Source organism: Dermacentor albipictus, chromosome 8 (assembly GCF_038994185.2).
Source record: "Dermacentor albipictus isolate Rhodes 1998 colony chromosome 8, USDA_Dalb.pri_finalv2, whole genome shotgun sequence".
NCBI lineage: Eukaryota > Metazoa > Arthropoda > Arachnida > Ixodida > Ixodidae > Dermacentor > Dermacentor albipictus.
This window is the reverse complement of record NC_091828.1, coordinates 98,395,001-98,414,260: the sequence shown is the minus strand read 5'-3', so window position 1 is coordinate 98,414,260 and position 19,260 is coordinate 98,395,001. Positions and strand designations below refer to the sequence as shown.

The window sequence follows — 19,260 nt, the reverse complement described above, 5'->3', positions numbered from 1 at the left end:
TAATCTGAGAATAATTTTCCCCGAAAAATGAAAAAACGGTAAGGCTATAGCCCATGAAAATAATTGTTTTGGGCAGGTCGAATAAACTCCCTTTAAAGTGCTCGTTCTTTGCATAGATCACTGCGCACGCACGTGCTGATGCCGATTTACGCTATAAATAGGCGAATAAGCGGAGAATAATTTTCTCGGAAAAATGAAAAAACGGTAAGCCTATAGCCCATGAAAATAATTGTTTTGGGCAGGTCCAATAAACTCCATTTATATTGTTCGTTCTTTGCATGGATCACTGCGCTCGCACGTGCTGATGCCGATTTACGCGATACATTAGCGATTAAGCTGAGAATAATTTTCCCCGAAAAATGAAAAAACGGTAAGGCTATAGCTCATGAAAATAATTGTTTTGGGCAGGTCGAATAAACTCCCTTTAAAGTTCTCGTTCTTTACATGGATCACTGCGCACGCACGTGCTGATGCCGATTTACGCGATAAATAGGCGAATAAGTGGATAATAATTTTCCCCGAAAAATGAAAAAACGGTAAGCCTATAGCCCATGAAAATAATTGTTTTGGGCAGGTCCAATAAACTCCATTTATATTGCTCTTTCTTTGCATGGATCACTGCGCACGCACGTGCTGATGCCGATTTACGCGACACATTAGCGAATAAGCTGAGAATAATTTTCCCCGAAAAATGAAAAAACGGTAAGGCCATGAAAATAATTGTTTTGGGCAGGTCGAATAAACTCCCTTTAAAGTGCTGGTTCTTTGCATGGATCACTGCGCACGCACGTGCTGATGCCGATTTACGCGATAAATTAGCGAATAAGCTGAGAATAATTTTCCCCGAAAAGTGAAAAAAACGGTAAGCCTATAGCCCATGAAAATAATTGTTTTGGGCAGGTCGAATAAACTCCTTTTAAAGTGCTCGTTCTTTGCATGGATCACTGCGCACGCACGTGCTGATGCCGATTTACGCGATAAATTAGCGAATAATCTGAGAATAATTTTCCCCGAAAAATGAAGAAACGGTAAGGCTATAGCCCATGAAAATAATTGTTTTGGGCAGGTCGAATAAACTCCCTTTAAAGTGCTCGTTCTTTGCATAGATCACTGCGCACGCACGTGCTGATGCCGATTTACGATATAAATAGGCGAATAAGCGGAGAATAATTTTCCCCGAAAAATGAAAAAACGGTAAGACTATAGCCCATGAAAATAACTGTTTTGGGCAGGTCGAATAAACTCCATTTATATTGCTCGTTCTTTACATGGATCACTGCGCACGCACATGCTGATGCCGATTTACGCGATAAATTAGCGAATAATCTGAGAATAATTTTCCCCGAAAAATGAAAAAACGGTAAGCCTATAGCCCATGAAAATAATTGTTTTGGGCAGGTCGAATAAACTCCATTTATATTGCTCGTTCTTTACATGGATCACTGCGCACGCACGTGCTGATGCCGATTTACGCGATAAATTAGCGAAGAATCTGAGAATAATTTTCCCCGAAAAATGAAAAACTGTAAGGCTATAGCCCATGAAAATAATTGTTTTGGGCAGGTCGAATAAACTCCCTTTAAAGTGCTCGTTCTTTGCATAAATCACTGCGCACGCACGTGCTGATGCCGATTTACGCTATAAATAGGCGAATAAGCGGAGAATAATTTTCCCCGAAAAATGAAAAAACGGTAAGGTGTATAGCCCATGAAAATAATTGTTTTGGGCAGGTCGAATAAACTCCCTTTAAAGTGCTCGTTCTTCGCATAGATCACTGCGCACGCACGTGCTGATGCCGATTTACGATATAAATAGGCGAATAAGCGGAGAATAATTTTCCCCGAAAAATGAAAAAACGGTAAGCCTATAGCCCATGAAAATAATTGTTTTGGGCAGGTTGAATAAACTCCCTTTAAAGTGCTCGTTCTTTGCATGGATCACTGCGCACGCACGTGCTGATGCCAATTTACGCGATAAATTAGCGAATAAGCTGAGAATAATTTTCCCCAAAAAATGAAAAAACGGTAAGACTATAGCCCATGAAAATAACTGTTTTGGGCAGGTCGAATAAACTCCATTTATATTGCTCGTTCTTTACATGGATCACTGCGCACGCACGTGCTGATGCCAATGTACGCGATAAATTAGCGAATAATCTGAGAATAATTTTCCCCGAAAAATGAAAAAACGGTAAGCCTATAGCCCATGAAAATAATTGTTTTGGGCAGGTCGAATAAACTCCATTTATATTGCTCGTTCTTTACATGGATCACTGCGCACGCACGTGCTGATGCCGATTTACGCGATAAATTAGCGAATAATCTGAGAATAATTTTCCCCGAAAAATGAAAAAACGGTAAGGCTATAGCCCATGAAAATAATTGTTTTGGGCAGGTCGAATAAACTCCCTTTAAAGTTCTCGTTCTTTACATGGATCACTGCGCACGCACGTGCTGATGCCGATTTACGCGATAAATAGGCGAATAAGTGGATAATAATTTTCCCCGAAAAATGAAAAAACGGTAAGCCTATAGCCCATGAAAATAATTGTTTTGGGCAGGTCCAATAAACTCCATTTATATTGCTCTTTCTTTGCATGGATCACTGCGCACGCACGTGCTGATGCCGATTTACGCGACACATTAGCGAATAAGCTGAGAATAATTTTCCCCGAAAAATGAAAAAACGGTAAGGCCATGAAAATAATTGTTTTGGGCAGGTCGAATAAACTCCCTTTAAAGTGCTGGTTCTTTGCATGGATCACTGCGCACGCACGTGCTGATGCCGATTTACGCGATAAATTAGCGAATAAGCTGAGAATAATTTTCCCCGAAAAGTGAAAAAAACGGGAAGCCTATAGCCCATGAAAATAATTGTTTTGGGCAGGTCGAATAAACTCCTTTTAAAGTGCTCGTTCTTTGCATGGATCACTGCGCACGCACGTGCTGATGCCGATTTACGCGATAAATTAGCGAATAATCTGAGAATAATTTTCCCCGAAAAATGAAGAAACGGTAAGGCTATAGCCCATGAAAATAATTGTTTTGGGCAGGTCGAATAAACTCCCTTTAAAGTGCTCGTTCTTTGCATAGATCACTGCGCACGCACGTGCTGATGCCGATTTACGCTATAAATAGGCGAATAAGCGGAGAATAATTTTCTCGGAAAAATGAAAAAACGGTAAGACTATAGCCCATGAAAATAATTGTTTTGGGCAGGTCCAATAAACTCCATTTATATTGCTCGTTCTTTGCATGGATCACTGCGCACGCACGTGCTGATGCCGATTTACGCTATAAATAGGCGAATAAGTGGATAATAATTTTCCCCGAAAAATGAAAAAACGGTAAGCCTATAGCCCATGAAAATAATTGTTTTGGGCAGGTCGAATAAACTCCCTTTAAAGTGCTCGTTCTTTGCATGGATCACTGCACACGCACGTGCTGATGCCGATTTACGCTATAAATAGGCGAATAAGCTGAGAATAATTTTCCCGGAAAAATGAAAAAACGGTAAGCCTATAGCCAATGAAAATAATTGTTTTGGCCAGGTCGAATAAACTCCCTTTAAAGTGCTCGTTCTTTGCATGGATCACTGCGCACGCACGTGCTGATGCCGATTTACGCGATAAATTAGCGAATAAGCTGAGAATAATTTTCTCGGAAAAATGAAAAAACGGTAAGGCTATAGGCCATGAAAATAATTGTTTTGGGCAGGTCGAATAAACTCCCTTTAAAGTGCTCGTTCTTTGCATAGATCACTGCGCACGCACGTGCTGATGCCGATTTACGCTATAAATAGGCGAATAAGCGGAGAATAATTTTCTCGGAAAAATGAAGAAACGGTAAGGCTATAGCCCATGAAAATAATTGTTTTGGCCAGGTCGAATAAACTCCCTTTGAAGTGCTCGTTCTTTGCATAGATCACTGCGCACGCACGTGCTGACGCCGATTTACGCTATAAATAGGCGAATAAGCGGAGAATAATTTTCCCGGAAAAATGAAAAAACGGTAAGCCTATAGCCAAAGAAAATAATTGTTTTGGCCAGGTCGAATAAACTCCCTTTAAAGGTCTCGTTCCTTGCATAGATCACTGCGCACGCACGTGCTGATGCCGATTTACGCTATAAATAGGCGAATAAGCGGAGAATAATTTTCTCGGAAAAATGAAAAAACGGTAAGCCTATAGCCAAAGAAAATAATTGTTTTGGCCAGGTCGAATAAACTCCCTTTAAAGTGCTCGTTCTTTGCATAGATCACTGCGCACGCACGTGCTGACGCCGATTTACGCTATAAATAGGCGAATAAGCGGAGAATAATTTTCCCGGAAAAATGAAAAAACGGTAAGCCTATAGCCAAAGAAAATAATTGTTTTGGCCAGGTCGAATAAACTCCCTTTAAAGGTCTCGTTCCTTGCATAGATCACTGCGCACGCACGTGCTGATGCCGATTTACGCTATAAATAGGCGAATAAGCGGAGAATAATTTTCCCGGAAAAATGAAAAAACGGTAAGCCTATAGCCAAAGAAAATAATTGTTTTGGCCAGGTCGAATAAACTCCCTTTAAAGTGCTCGTTCTTTGCATAGATCACTGCGCACGCACGTGCTGATGCCGATTTACGCTATAAATAGGCGAATAAGCGGAGAATAATTTTCTCGGAAAAATGAAAAAACGGTAAGGCTATAGCCCATGAAAATAATTGTTTAGAGCAGGACGAATAAACTCCCTTTAAAGTGCTCGTTCTTTGCATGGATCACTGCGCACGCACGTGCTGATGCCGATTTACGCTATAAATAGGCGAATAAGCGGAGAATAATTTTCTCGGAAAAATGAAAAAACGGTAAGGCTATAGCCCATGAAAATAATTGTTTTGGGCAGGTCGAATAAACTCCCTTTAAAGTGCTCGTTCTTTGCATAGATCACTGCGCACGCACGTGCTGATGCCGATTTACGCGATAAATTAGCGAATAAGCTGAGAATAACTTTTCCCGAAAAATGAAAGAACGGTAAGGCTATAGCCCATGAAAATAATTGTTTTGGGCAGGTCGAATAAACTCCCTTTAATGTGCTCGTTCTTTGCATGGATCACTGCGCACGCACGTGCTGATGCCGATTTACGCTATAAATAGGCGAATAAGCGGAGAATAATTTTCCCGGAAAAATGAAAAAACGGTAAGCCTATAGCCAAAGAAAATAATTGTTTAGAGCAGGTCGAATAAACTCCCTTTAAAGTGCTCGTTCTTTGCATGGATCACTGCGCACGCACGTGCTGATGCCGATTTACGCTATAAATAGGCGAATAAGCGGAGAATAATTTTCTCGGAAAAATGAAAAAACGGTAAGGCTATAGCCCATGAAAATAATTGTTTTGGGCAGGTCGAATAAACTCCCTTTAAAGTGCTCGTTCTTTGCATAGATCACTGCGCACGCACGTGCTGATGCCGATTTACGCTATAAATAGGCGAATAAGCTGAGAATAACTTTCCCCGAAAAATGAAAGAACGGTAAGGCTATAGCCCATGAAAATAATTGTTTTGGGCAGGTCGAATAAACTCCCTTTAAAGTGCTCGTTCTTTGCATAGATCACTGTGCACGCCCGTGCTGATGCCGATTTACACTATACATAGGCGAATAAGCTGAGAATAATTTTCTCGGAAAAATGAAAAAACGCTAAGGCTATAGCCCATGAAAATAATTGTTTTGGGCAGGTCGAATAAACTCCCTTCAATGTGCTCGTTCTTTGCATAGATCACTGCGCACGCACGTGCTGATGCCGATTTACGCGATAAATTAGCGAGTAAGCTGAGAATAATTTTCCCCGAAAAATGAAAACACGGTAAGGCTATAGCCCATGAAAATAATTGTTTTGGGCATGTCGAATAAACTCCCTTTAAAGTGCTCGTTGTTTGCATAGATCACTGCGCACGCACGTGCTAATGCCGATTTACGCTATAAATAGGCGAATAAGCGGAGAATAATTTTCTCGGAAAAATGAAAAAACGGTAAGCCTATTATAGCCCATGAAAATAATTGTTTTGGGCAGGTCCAATAAACTCCATTTATATTGCTCGTTCTTTACATGGATCACTGCGCACGCACGTGCTGATGCCGATTTTGATACCAAAAAATGTAATGTGAACAAAGAAGACACATTCATACCACCTTCGAGTGTTGACGGTGATGCTCTGAGGAAAGCTGCAAGAACTCTTTTAGACGGTGTTTTCTCAAGAGACAGCTGGGACATTAACGCCTTTGCCTTGGCGCTTATCAGAGAAATATGATGCCGGACGCTGCGATTGCTGACTGATGGCGTTGATTCCTTGTTACGCCACGTAGGTGCAACAATATCCATTAGCCCTGATGCAAATATCTCCAGCAGTCCTTAAAAGAGTGTCATAACATCGTCACTCTGTATATGCTGAACGATCATTTACAAGCATTCCCTTGAAACGGGTCTTCGTGCAGCGCGGATACGATGAGCGACGAAAGGAACAGTGCGACGTGAATATGCACAACGGCGTCGTGCGCAGGTTCGGCAGGACCCAGTTCAAAGCTACGTCACATTGGTCTATCGAATAAGGTGATAGCACAGCTTCGCTGGCCAACCATCTTCCCGGCGTTCGTTTGAAGATTTTTTTTTCTCATTTTTTTAGAACGTTGGAAGCGGCAGCATCGTTAAACAGAGTCTGCCCGCGCTATTCGCTTTGTTTTGTTACATTTCAACCGAAAACCGGGGTTCCAGCCGTTAACCGCAATAAGCCCGCGTTAGGGGTTATCTTAGAAAAGCGTTTTTGCGTTTTACATGCATTTGAATAGGCCGCGTCGGAGTTGGGCCCGAGCTAAAGCTGCCAAAGCTTCCTCTTGAAAAGGGGTGGTTATCCAACCACCAAGTCGTTCTACATTCACTAAATTATGCTTTCGGCTTGCGAATATTCGAAAGTCTGACATGCTTTCCATGATGAGAGAGCTCTTCAAGCACGTCGCTCACTTGTGCACGAGTTCGACATTATCGCGTGAACGTGCAGAGCAACAGCCGCAGTCGGTACAAACTCTCCCGCAACGCCGGCATGGCAGTCCCTCGAATTCTTCAGCTGTCAACCTGAAAAAAAAAGGGGGAGCCCGATGCTCATGCTGCTGCAGATAAGTTTATCTGCGACAGCACGCGTAGTTAATTCGGGTGTTCGATCGATCGGCTAAAAAAAAAAATTATTTGTGTGTGTTTGAAGTCCTTGCCGTGACGATTATCCTGACTTCTCATACGATGTGTGATTGATCCGAAGGTCGAATTTAACCTATTCTGTGTTCATTTCGTACGAATTTGGGCTACTGGCATTTCAATAATGTTCAACGGCTGTATTCTTGGAGGCTGGTTCGCTGGTAATCGGATCGAAGCTCGCAACAGCATCGCAAAACACTGTGTGTCAGTTCCACGACCAACGAAGTTTCTTTTGCTAGCGGAATTAACATGACGTCAAAACAGTTCATAAAGCAGTCGATGAACTTAAGGTGCGACGGCGTTGTTTTCATTTCCCGATTATAGTCTGAAATAAAAATCCTTCTTTATGTGGCTTTACGTGCCGAAACCACTTCCTAATTTATGAGGCACGCCGTAGTGGAGGACTCCGGACGTTTCGACCACGTGGGGTTCCTCAACGTGCACCTAAATCTAAGGACACGGTTGTTTTCGTCCCCATCGAAATGCGGCCGCCGTGGCCGGGATTCGACCCCGCGACCTCGTGCTCAGCAGCCCAACACCATAACCACTCATCAACCACGGCGGGTTAAGTTGAAACTAAACCGGTGCTCTCGAGACGCAATGAACGCGCTCCTGTCAGAGCTGCCCTACTCCTGATTTCGCAGTAGAAATGGCGAGGTTATTGAGGTACGATCGTGCGCGACGTGTAAGGATAACCCACTGCTATAGTGAGTCTACCTTAGCTAGTTGCGTTGCTTCCCCGCGCTCAGAGCAATCCGTTCTGCGCGTTCATCTATCGAAGAGACCTATATTTCAAAGCATCCACGCCTTCAAACATGGTTGCCTTCAAACGTCAGATCACGTGATTTCCGGTTATCTATTAGCGTTCTTGTTTCGTTTTTGTTCCGTTTCTCTAAGTTTCACGTGCGCGCCGAAAACCTCCTTTCACGTACTGAAGTCTGAAGTGGCGCCCATCTTGGAGGCCGCAGATGTTACGTTGTAGTTTTGCACATTGCCTCCAGATGACGCTACCAGTGCGTTAAAATTGGACGCGCGCGTTTTTTGTTGTTTAGGTTTGACTGGGTGGACGGAGGGGCTTAAATTTACGACCAACCAGGGCGTATGAAGGCGTTGCCTAATAAACTAGAAGCTGAGGTAGAGTGTACTCGAACACTCTAGCTGAGGTTTCTCGTCTGCAAGAAGAGACTCGCAGCACGGGAAGTAGTCGCGCGCGACCTCGACTGTACGCGGAAGTGCGTTACGGCACGAATCTTGGAGGCCGCCAATGTAGTTTTGCGCACAGCCTCCCGATGCCGCGACCATCGTGTAGGCTGACAAATCCTGCGCACGCGCTCAGTCCAGGACTCCAGGTGCAGCGCAAAGAGGTTTTAAAGGGACACTAAAGTGAAAAATTATTTCTTCTGCATAAGTAAATTACCTTTCTACAACACCAAAAACACCACTCTTACAACAATAAGACGTTTGGTGAGCCAGAAAAAGCGCAAGAACGAAATACGGGTGGCGACGCCTACTTTAGTTCCCGCACTTGGCTGTGGCGCCTTGGATTTTGATGGCCTCTTCTAAGGCCTACTAATTATATATAGCGGTACAGATTGACTACGTTGCGTTCTAAAGGAACCAAATATTAAACATGGCAAGTTTCGGGAATCTTTACTCAGCCAACGCGGCCCAAATGCGAAAACATACTTTGGAATTCCTGACGTCACGCTGACGTTTTGGCGCTGGGGTTCTGGCGCGAAATTGAAATACTGATACTTGGACCTTGATTTTCTCATCTAATAATCAAATTATTTTTTTTAAATGAATGCCTGCAGGGTTCTCAAACAACGCTTCATTAGTCTAAACTGATTTATTGTTTCGCTTTCGTGTCTCTTTAAGCAGAACTGCGTTTTTTTAAACGTGTAAGCATTGCATGCTCCATGAAGCGGGAAATCCGGCGTCCGTTGTTATCAACCGATGGTACCGAAACTCACGCGACCAAGTGACGACGTCACGTTCCCGGCGCTCGACCAGCTGCGGCGCGCCCTGCGAAATCCCACGGTGAACAGCCACGGCGTCGGACCTGGCCCACTCCCCAAATTGGATTAAGGTAGATTAAAATGGATTAAGGGTGGTACAAATTAGAACAAGGTGGATTAAGGGAGAGTTGCGAAGGGCACGTGACGATGTATGACGTCAGCTGTCATGGACGTAACCAATTAGGGAAGTCGGTATGCTTTCGCATTCAGATCGCCGAAGGATATTTAAGTGACTCTCTTTTTTTTTATCCTCCTTGGTACAGCGTCAGGAAGTTCAGCTCTGTTCAAGGAGCTAGCAGGCTTTCATGAAATACACTAGCGATCGACAAGAGTTAACGCGACTGTGAACATTGCCACTCTTGGATCCATGTTTGACACCATGGGCCCTGCCCCTGAGCTCTGTGTATATCGCCAAAGTGGCCTGAACTTGTAGATATAATCATTTAGGCCGTTGGGCAACATTCCGAAAATAAAATGCTGCCACTCGCAATGTACACCCCAGAAATGGCGAACTGCGAATACACCGCCACGCTGAGTTGTCTTGTTCATGGCCGAAATTCCCGGCATCGGAGGAGTGATTGGAGCGATAGCCCCCCCCCCCCACTTTCACCCCGACCGAATGTGCGTCTCTCTCTCTCTCTCTCTCTCTCTCTCTCTCTCTATATATATATATATATATATATGTGTGTGTGTGTGTGTGTGTGTGTGCGTGTGTGTGTGTGTGTGTGTGTGTGTGTGTGTGTGTGTGTGTGTGTGTGTGTGTGTATATATCATGGGAAGCCAACAAACTACGCGATACACCAAACATTAATTGCGTTCTTATGATATATATCCCATTACCCCTGCGTACAGTGGTATCGAACCAGGGTCTATCCATGCTTCTTTCCCTCCCTCTCCTTCCTTTTCATTCCTTAATCCCATTCCGCCCGCGTATCGGGTAGGAAACCAAACGCGCTGCGACATTTGTAGCCCTTGAGGATCGGCTCAGGTCGTAACGTTACAGGTTGTCACATTTCTTTGCGGGGGTACGATACATCAAGCGATCGCCGTCAGTCATCACCACACTGTCGTCGTGACGCCTCGTTGCTGCCACCGTGGACACCCATTTGCTCGCCTTATACAAACACGACGCTCCATCTGGTAGCGCTTTGCACAACCGCAAGCGATGCTGGATGGCCTGCAAAATGCCTGCAAAATTCCTGCAAAATGCCTGCAAAATGACTCGCGCAGCATCGGTTCCCACAGTGAGTGGGCTAGTTGGGTATCGATCTTTATTTTCTTTTTCTTTCTTCAACTTGCAGGAACGTCCCATGGAAACAAGTGTCTCGATCTTAAGGTTGCTCTGCGATGACCAGGTGTAGTCCAGGTGGAGGCTGTGGGAAACGATTAGGAAGAGGTTAAGAGGTGCGTTTAATCGGTCAAACACCTTCCACTTGAATTTCAATAGCCCCTACAAGATCAACGAGAAACAGCTTTAGATTAATCTGGAAGCACACTCAAAGCATGTTACTCAATAAGTGCCCACAATTCTTTTTTTTTTTTCGAAAAATTCGATGAACAAAAAAGGTCACAGCTATTAGACTCCGTCATAAGCACCTACTTTTATAAGCGATATATCAAACATTGCTTTCGTCAGAATCGGTGATTAGCGCATTTCACTTGTGACGGACAATGAATGTTAATAAAGTGTCTGACGTAAAGCGCATAACAAAATGCTCTATTCGTCCACTAAAACGGCGTTCCTATAACAGATGCTGTCAGCATAATTGCGATGTCTGTTCTCGATGCGAAGTTGTGAAGTCACAAACTTGGTTAACCAGTTTTCACAGATTTACAAATTTTTAAAGACACCTTCTTCAGGAATTCGAGGCCGAAGTCAAATTTTTGCCACTGACAGTCGATGGACTTCAATTTCTTCATCGAAAATCATATGGCGAGGAACCACAGTGACCAAAAATAAATGAAACTGATAACCCTGAAAAGAGATCGACCCTCACAAAGGCGATTGTCGAAATGCTGTCGTGTTTCTGTTACCTTTCGGTTGCCTGATATGGACTTTTTTTTTGTGCGATGTAATTTGCCATGGTTCATGATTTTCGCAAGACGACGTAGGCGCAGAACCTTTTTCAGTGTCATGTTTCGCGCTGGCTGCGTACCGTGAATTCTCTATTTCGACTCCCCCCCCCCCCCCTGATAACTAGTTAAGTCCTCACTTGAGAGGAAACTATGCCTGGCAGCGAAATGCGATTTCCATATTCAAATACACGTGAAACACACAAGAACTATCAAAACACAACCCTCAAAATTGTTCGAACCAGATTGTGCGCCGTTTAAGGGAGAAATTTGAATTCTGCCGACTGGTGAGCTATAACTCTTATTCAGTGGGTGGGGGGCCATAATTTTTACAAATTGTGGCGAAGGTAGATAAAGTTTCACCAAATTTAACCACACCGTTGGCAACTGCGTAAATCAGCACGAGAAACGGATATTGCAGTTTTTTTAAATATTACTTGGAAAATGAGGACTGAAGAGGCATTTTCGACTTCACCTTTCTTTTTTTAATCTATATATGCTCCACCTTGAACCTCAAGAAAAAAAAAATCATGAGCCGTTCCACTCTGTGAAGGTGTTTGACCAGCGAAGCTGTTTAGCACACAACAAGGAGGTGACACATAATTTTGAACAAAGGTACCAACTCATTTATTGTCTTGATGAGTTGTCATCGTGACGAAAAGTGCGCACACTCTTTTACTGTCTTGATCGGTGGTGATTATTTCACTGGCAACTGCAATGGCATTCCTTGATAATGTCAGATCGATGCACGTACTCCGCTGAGTGGTCGGTTGGGCCGGATAGGTGGGGCATCGCAAGGGATATGTCTGCAACACGGAACGCGTAAACCGCTCCCTTTTCGGTACCGACGCATCCCCTTGAAATCACCGACAACGACAACAGGGGTAGTGTCACCGCAGCTAATCCACGCATAGTGAGAAGCCATGAACCTTACGGTAGTATGAGTCATCGCATTTTTTGCTTGCTAACGGGGTTATGAGCCATTGCTCACGGGGGTATGAGCCATTGTTCACGGGGGTATGAGCCATTGATTAAGACAGTTTTCGACGTGCTTTTCTGTGTGTTGTATGCGTGATTGGAAAGAATTCACTGTTCGCTTCACTTTGCTGAGTGCTTATACGTCTGCCTTACGGAGCTATGAGCCATTGCATTTTTTGCTTGCTTACGGGAGCATCCACGCTTACGGAGGTATGAGCCATTGATGATGATAGTTTTTGTTCACGGAGAACAAAATGCACGGACGCTAGTCATTTACAGGTTCGCTGTAAAAATAACTTCAGATAACCTTGATGACCTCCACCTTGAACCTGTGATAAGCCTCAGAGTGCCCTAAATATGATGACAGGTAAACTGCGCAGGAATAAGGATAAAGCGCGTATATAATCAACGCGTGCTTTTGAAGAAATTTTGGCGTGAAGTCGGCACACGGGCACGTTCACTCCTGTTCTTGGTCCCCGTCTTTCTTGCACTCTTCTAACCGTCGTCATGCAACTTTCCCCCAACCCGCCCGTCTTTCCGCCATGTGTCTGCCCTGAATAATTTACTACGACACCTCTACGACGTATACCAGAGGCCGAATTCACAAAGCGTTTCGTTCGTAAGTACTCTTTGCCATTGGTCGCCCGCCTCCGCTGATAACATGTGGAACGTCACGATTGGCTGAGATTTTATCTTGCGAAGAATTCAACAGCATAAGATACTCTTGTGAATACAGCCCCAGTTCTGGGTCTCGTTTCCCAGTAATCGTACCTGTTATGACGCAGACGACAGTCACGTGGGAGCGGAATATCATGACGTTTTTACACTCGCACTGGCTTGAACGGTCCTCTGCTATGCGTCTGCCTGCTCATTCCACGGCGCGACGTAGCAGCATAACAAAACGAGGTTACGTGGCCTGTTGGCACAACATAGGCTCGATGGTGACACGGTATCCAGGCATGATATCTCATACGGGTGTCACACGGCCACTTTCGATCGTGATCGAGCCCGATCCGGATCGAATTTCTGCGGTCACGAGTGGCTTCTTTGTTCAGTCTGCGGAAGGGGGTCAATCGCGCCCGATGATTCCGGTACAAATTGGGCTCGATCGCGATCGAAGATAGCCGTTTGCCACCGGTATTATGTGTCCCCTAAGCGCTTTAACTTTAATATGCGTAGTATGTTTAACTGGACCAACCGTCGAGCAGTGGGAGGCCCAGCTGACAAGGCCGAGTCCTGAAGACCAGCATTGTCTGGTGAGCAAGGCCAATATATCGGCTGGGGCTCCCGGCATCCTGGACTAGGGACGTCGCCCGCCTCGGACGACTCCAACGTCAGCTCATTTTTACATCATCATCATCAGCGTGGTTACGCCCACTACAGGGCAAAGGCCTCTCCCATACTTCTCCAACTACCCCGGCCATGTACTAATTGTGGCCATGTCGCCCCTGCAAACTTCTTACTCTCATCCGCCCACCTAACTTTCTGCCGCCCCCTGCTACGCTTCCCTTCCCTTGGAATCCAGTCCGTAACCCTTAATGACCATCGGTTATCTTCCCTCCTCGTTACATGTCCTGCCCATGCCCGTTTCTTTTTCTTGATTTCAACTAAGGCGTCATTAACTCGCGTTTGTTCCATCACCCAATCTGCTCTTTTCTTATCCCTTAACGTTACACCCATCAGTCTTCTTTCCATAGCTCGTTGCGTCGTCCTCAATTTAAGTAGAAACCTTTTCGTAAGCCTACAAGTTTCTTCCCCGTACGTGAGTACTGGTAAGACACAGCTGTTATACACTTTTCTCTTGAGGGATAATGGCAGCCTACTGTTCATGATCTGAGAATACCTGCCAAACGCACCCCAGCCCATTCTTATTCTTCTGATTATTTCAGTCTCATGATCCGGATCCGCAGTCACTACCTGCCCTAAGTAGATGTATTCCCTTACTACTTCCAGTGCCTCGCTACCTATCGTAAACTGCTGTTCTCTTCCGAGACTGTTAAACATTACTTTAGTTTTCTGAAGATTAATTTTTAGACCCACCTTTCTGCTTTGCCTCTACAGGTCAGTGAGCATGCATTGAAGTTGGTCCCCTGAGTTACTAAGCAAGGCAATATCATCAGCGAATCGCAAGTTACTAAGGTATTCTCTATTAACTCTTATCCCCAATTCTTCCCAATCCACGTCTCTGAATACCTCCTATAAACACGCTGTGAATAGCATTGGAGAGATCGTATCTCCCTGCCTGACGCCGTTTTTTATTGGGATTTTGTTGTTTTCTTTATGGAGGACTACCGTGGCTGTGGAGCTGCTATAGATATGTTTCAGTATTTTTACATACGGCTCGTCTACACCCTGATTCCGTAATGCCTCTATGACTGCTGATGCTTCGACTGAATCAAACGCTTTCTCGTAATCAATGAAAGCTATATATAAGGGTTGGTTATATTCCGCACATATCTCTATCACCTGATTGATAGTGTGAATATGGTCTATTGTTGAGTAACCTTTACGGAATCCTGCCTGGTCCTTTGGTTGACAGAAGTCTAAGTGTTCCTGATTCTATTTGCGATTACCTTAGTAAATACTTTTTAGGCAACTGACAGTAAGGTGATCAGTCTATAATTTTTCAAGTCTTTGGCGTCCCCTTTCTTATGGATTAGGATTATGTTAGCGTTCTTCCAGGATTCCGGTATGCTCGAGGTCATGAGGCAATGCGTATCCAAACAAAGCTTATTCCTTCTCCTTCTCCTTAGATCGCCTTTAACAAATACTCGATAGAAGCTTTGCAGGACTAAAACAGTAAGAGAAACGTAATGTAGGCGTGCGACAAGATAAAAGGCGATGCGAGGAGCTCGATTTTTTGGTAGCTACAGACATATATCTAGAGATCAGACAATGAAACCAGAGAAGGAATGAGGGAAAATAACTGTTACGCATACTGAAATGCAGAAATAACAAAGGAAAAAAAAAGGAAAAGTGGACGAAAAGACAACTTGCCGGCGGTGGAGTTCAAACCCGCGACTGATACAACCCTGCGACTGGCAACAAATCAGGCAAATCAGAGGCGCTACACAACGTCGCGCACTAGCGAAGGCAGTTGAAGTGAGGACGCAACTTTCCTTTCATTTTCATTTTTTCAGAGCAGAGTGCAGTGAGCTTCCAGTGGCTTGCAAGCGAAGAACGACCTGAATTCCTCGGCAGATCCGTGGCCTTCTTGAAAACAAGCAGGCGGTGGCTCTGCGCTTCATGTATATGTATTCGACAAAGTTTCTACAAAGTTCATACAACCGGCCGTCGCTCAGTGTTGCAGACGGTGACAGCTGCAGACACCGGTAGCAGACGTCGCTTCAAAACGAAGGCCTGCTGACGCCCTACGTCTGCACATTTGAGCTGTAGGTGTCACAGCTCCACGGCACCGCTTAGATTTTTGTTTTGTGAGACTGGGACCGCATGGCTGTGGTTATACTGTTGGGTCATTTGTTATGCTAGCTGGTAACCACATAACTGTCAAGTCATCGCGGTATCGGGGTGCGGGAGCACGCTTGATTTACAGTAAGAGGGACAAATGGCATCACGGCAAGTCCCTTCTCTCCAAGCGGGACATCTCTGCAGTCAGTTGTTCAGTCAGCCTCGGCCAGAACAGTTACATGCAGCACGGAAGGAAACTTGAGTGTTCACACTCGTCATAGTCCTTCAGAGCTAATACTGAGCAGTGAGGTACTTGAAGTCACCACGCAAAAGTGTGAGATGCACGGTACGAAATGCCTGAAGCATATAGCTGCAACATTTCTTTCCGAATACACAACAGTCGAAAAGTTTATTAGCCAAATAAAGGCCGTCTGTGCAGCAAGAAACCACATGCCCGCCCATTTAACACTTTAGTGTAAACCAGGGTGCCAGTAGTTATTGAATTTCGTCGGGGTTTGCGGCAGCTGGGGTACGCTACCACAGCTGGGGTGTAGTTCACAGTCAAGGCACTTCTGCGAAAGTAAGCGGACAAGCAGACGACACAAGGGCAACGGCGGTGTCCTGCGTTCGCTAAAAGGCTGTCGTACAAAGTCTTACGAGTATTGTGATTAGAAGCAGCTTCGGTGGTCCATCTTGCTGCGAGCGCTGCACACAACTCCGCTCGGAGAAACGATCGCCACTCGAAGGCACCCAGCGAGGAGGGGGGACACGCAGAAGTGAAATGACAAGCGTAGCCGCCAGGTCGAGACGAAGCAGACGATATAAAGGAAGCAACGCGCAGGGCCAGGTGTTAGGGTTAGCTGTGAGATCCCTGCGGTATATAGAATCGGGCTTGGGAGAACAGATATACATATACACATAAGTGGACGGACACTCGACGGAGTGTGTTTCTGCGAGTGTGTGGGGTCAAAGGAGGAGAAATCGCTCCGTGTTGCACATGGTGGACGCAAATCGTTGCGTGGCTGTAGCTCGTCGCCAGAGGGCGCAATCACTGGCGGCGGCGGCGCTGCGAAGTTCGATCCCAGCTCATCCCTCTATAGGTACAGGTGCGTTTGTGTACTTGAATTCGTGCGAGCTGCCCCCACCGGAATGCCGCTGCCGCAATCTGCAGCGCGCGCGCATACACATATTCGATGACAAGTGCCTCAGGGGGAGGTGGGGGGGGGGGGGAGCGCCAGCAGTGACTGGCCTACATCTTAATGCGTGACGGCCATTTCGGGAGGGGTGCTGGCGTTCGTGCAGTGCGGCAGTGTTGATGCTATCTGGTCTCCTTTCTTGCTTTTTGTTATCTATTCTTCTTTCGCGTTTATTGTTGGCCTCGTGCCTCAGATGGAGTGGGCAATTTTCGCCCGTTTTTTCTTTCTTTTATTGCTGGCCATTCCAGCTGTGTTTCTTCTTGTCTTTGTTTTGTTGTTTCCTTCCGTGTTCTTTTTGCCACGGCGTGATGTCTAGCAAGGTAGTCGCAATAATTTGGCTTACAAAGCTGGGAGCGGCAACTGCTGCGGGGGGAAAGGAGGTTTGCTGTGATATGCTACTGCTGCACCTCTGCCTCCTCGTGTGTCCGCGGTTGGCAGTGAGAGTAGTGGTATACGCATTCTGGAACGACACATGTGTCTGGTTTAGGCATAGCTCCGGCGCTTTAGGCGAGGCTTCAGCCACCACGACCTCGTTCTATGAGGTTGCATTTGTGTATACGCTGTGTGCACACTGTGATCCGCTGTCAAAAGGGAATACGCCGGCATATATGGCTCTCACTATGCTGGCGGCTGCCTGAAGCTATGTCAATGCACTGCACTGCAGATGCGCACAGCCAGGCGTCACCGCCACCAACCAGAAGTCGTCTGTGGCCAACACTTGTCAGAGTGGGATAATTCGGACTTGCTCCGCTCTCACAAAGTTTCGTTTAACAGTGGATAATGCCGTATGCTTTACTCACACTGTGCGACTTCGCAGCCTCGGTCGACAATTACGGTGTTTTTTTTTTCTTCTTCTTCTTCCTTGAAGTCTTCCTGCAACAAACGTGTTTGCCGGATGTCGTCTAATCCTGCCACATGCATCTCTGTTGATTGCCTCAAGGCGAGCATTCGTCATATTTTGTGCATCCCTGATAACCACCCGGTCCTCCTTGCCATCAAAAGCAGTTAAAGCTGCACTATCAGAAGTTATCGCCACCATAAGAGACTGTTTTCTATGAGGATGTGCACTTGCAGCGAGAGCTGAGTATTTCCAACGACCCAAGATGGACCTTACTCTTCCGTGGATAACCAAGAATGCCGATCACCACAGAATGGTTCTAAAACAGACAACGCTACTATTGAAAAGCTGGCAATCACTTTTGCGAAATGCGTCCTACAAGAGCGATTTCTCGAATGAGTGACATTATGCGACTGTGAGGAAGCACCTGAGATATTGAGGTATGCCATACAGCACCAGACTTACGAGCAATTATTGCAAGCGACAAGAAAAAAAAACTAACATCAAGCTCTCGATAAAAAATACGACACATTACAGTTGTTGCCAGTACATGCCAGTATTTCTGGAAATGACTTCGCCTGTACCAGACTGCCCGGTCTGCCCATGAAGGAACCTGAACGTTTCCGATGCCCCCTGTTGAGAAGAGATACAACAAGACCGGCGAGATATCAACATTTATTTCAATTTGCGTTGGGCAGACCTTCCCCGTATGGCGGAGCCCTTAGCCTATGGCCCCATTGGCTCGCGCCACTCACCTGGTTGCTGCATCAGCCGTGTCGCTGCTCCTGCTGGTCGGAGCTGCGTGGAATAGGTTGCGCCTTCCGAGAACCCACTGCCGCATAAGAACGCTGCTCCACGTTTACAACCTCTCGAAATGACCGGGTTTCCACGCTGAATTGCGAGTTCGGGGTCGTATCGCCACTTTCGCGTCGTCTGCATGTATACGGAGCTGGTCTCGCGCTGGCTCTGGCTTGTGACATTCTCCCAGGCTCGTGTCCCTTCCGCGTTCGCGGCCACACGACACCCGTGAACTCGCATCTCGGAGCTGAAATTTGCACACAAAACGTACGCACAAAAGACCGACCGAATGAGCGCCGCCGCGAGCAGCATGGAACATCCTCGCGAACCACTGACCGTGACCGTGAGCAGACGACAATTTCTTCACGACCGAGAGTGAGGGGGGGGGGGGGGGCAGGCACGTGCCGTCGTCTGCTCCGTCGACAGTTCTTGCCGTCTGTCCTCTCTGTCTCTCTCTCGAAAGCTTTTGTCGAGCGCCTTGGTTGTTTACTTCTGCTACATTTTGTTGTTGTCGTCGCCTGACGACTAGCCTGAACAGGCAGTGGCGCGGATCTCCGATGTCTATGGCAATTGGGCTAATCCATTTCTGGAGCGTGATACGGAGAACTGTGAGACTGTGAGGCGGCAAAAAAGCAGGCACTCCCCTGTCAGGCGCCGCTTCGAAAGCGAGCTCATGCAGCGTGCTTTTCTTGCCAGGTTCACCTGGATGTCGCGGTCTTCGTACGTCGGCGGGCG

At 45.9% G+C, this 19,260-nt stretch overlaps 1 long non-coding RNA gene across 1 annotated transcript in view; it reads right to left on the bottom strand.

Moving 5' to 3' along the window:
• Window positions 1-10,466: 10,466 nt before the first annotated feature.
• LOC135912882 (uncharacterized) overlaps window positions 10,467-19,260 on the bottom strand; it is a 149,528-nt gene continuing 140,734 nt past the window's right edge. The window contains exon 3 of the long non-coding RNA XR_011508025.1: window positions 10,467-10,607. This is a non-coding gene — a long non-coding RNA (uncharacterized lncRNA). The remainder of the gene's footprint in view (window positions 10,608-19,260) is intronic.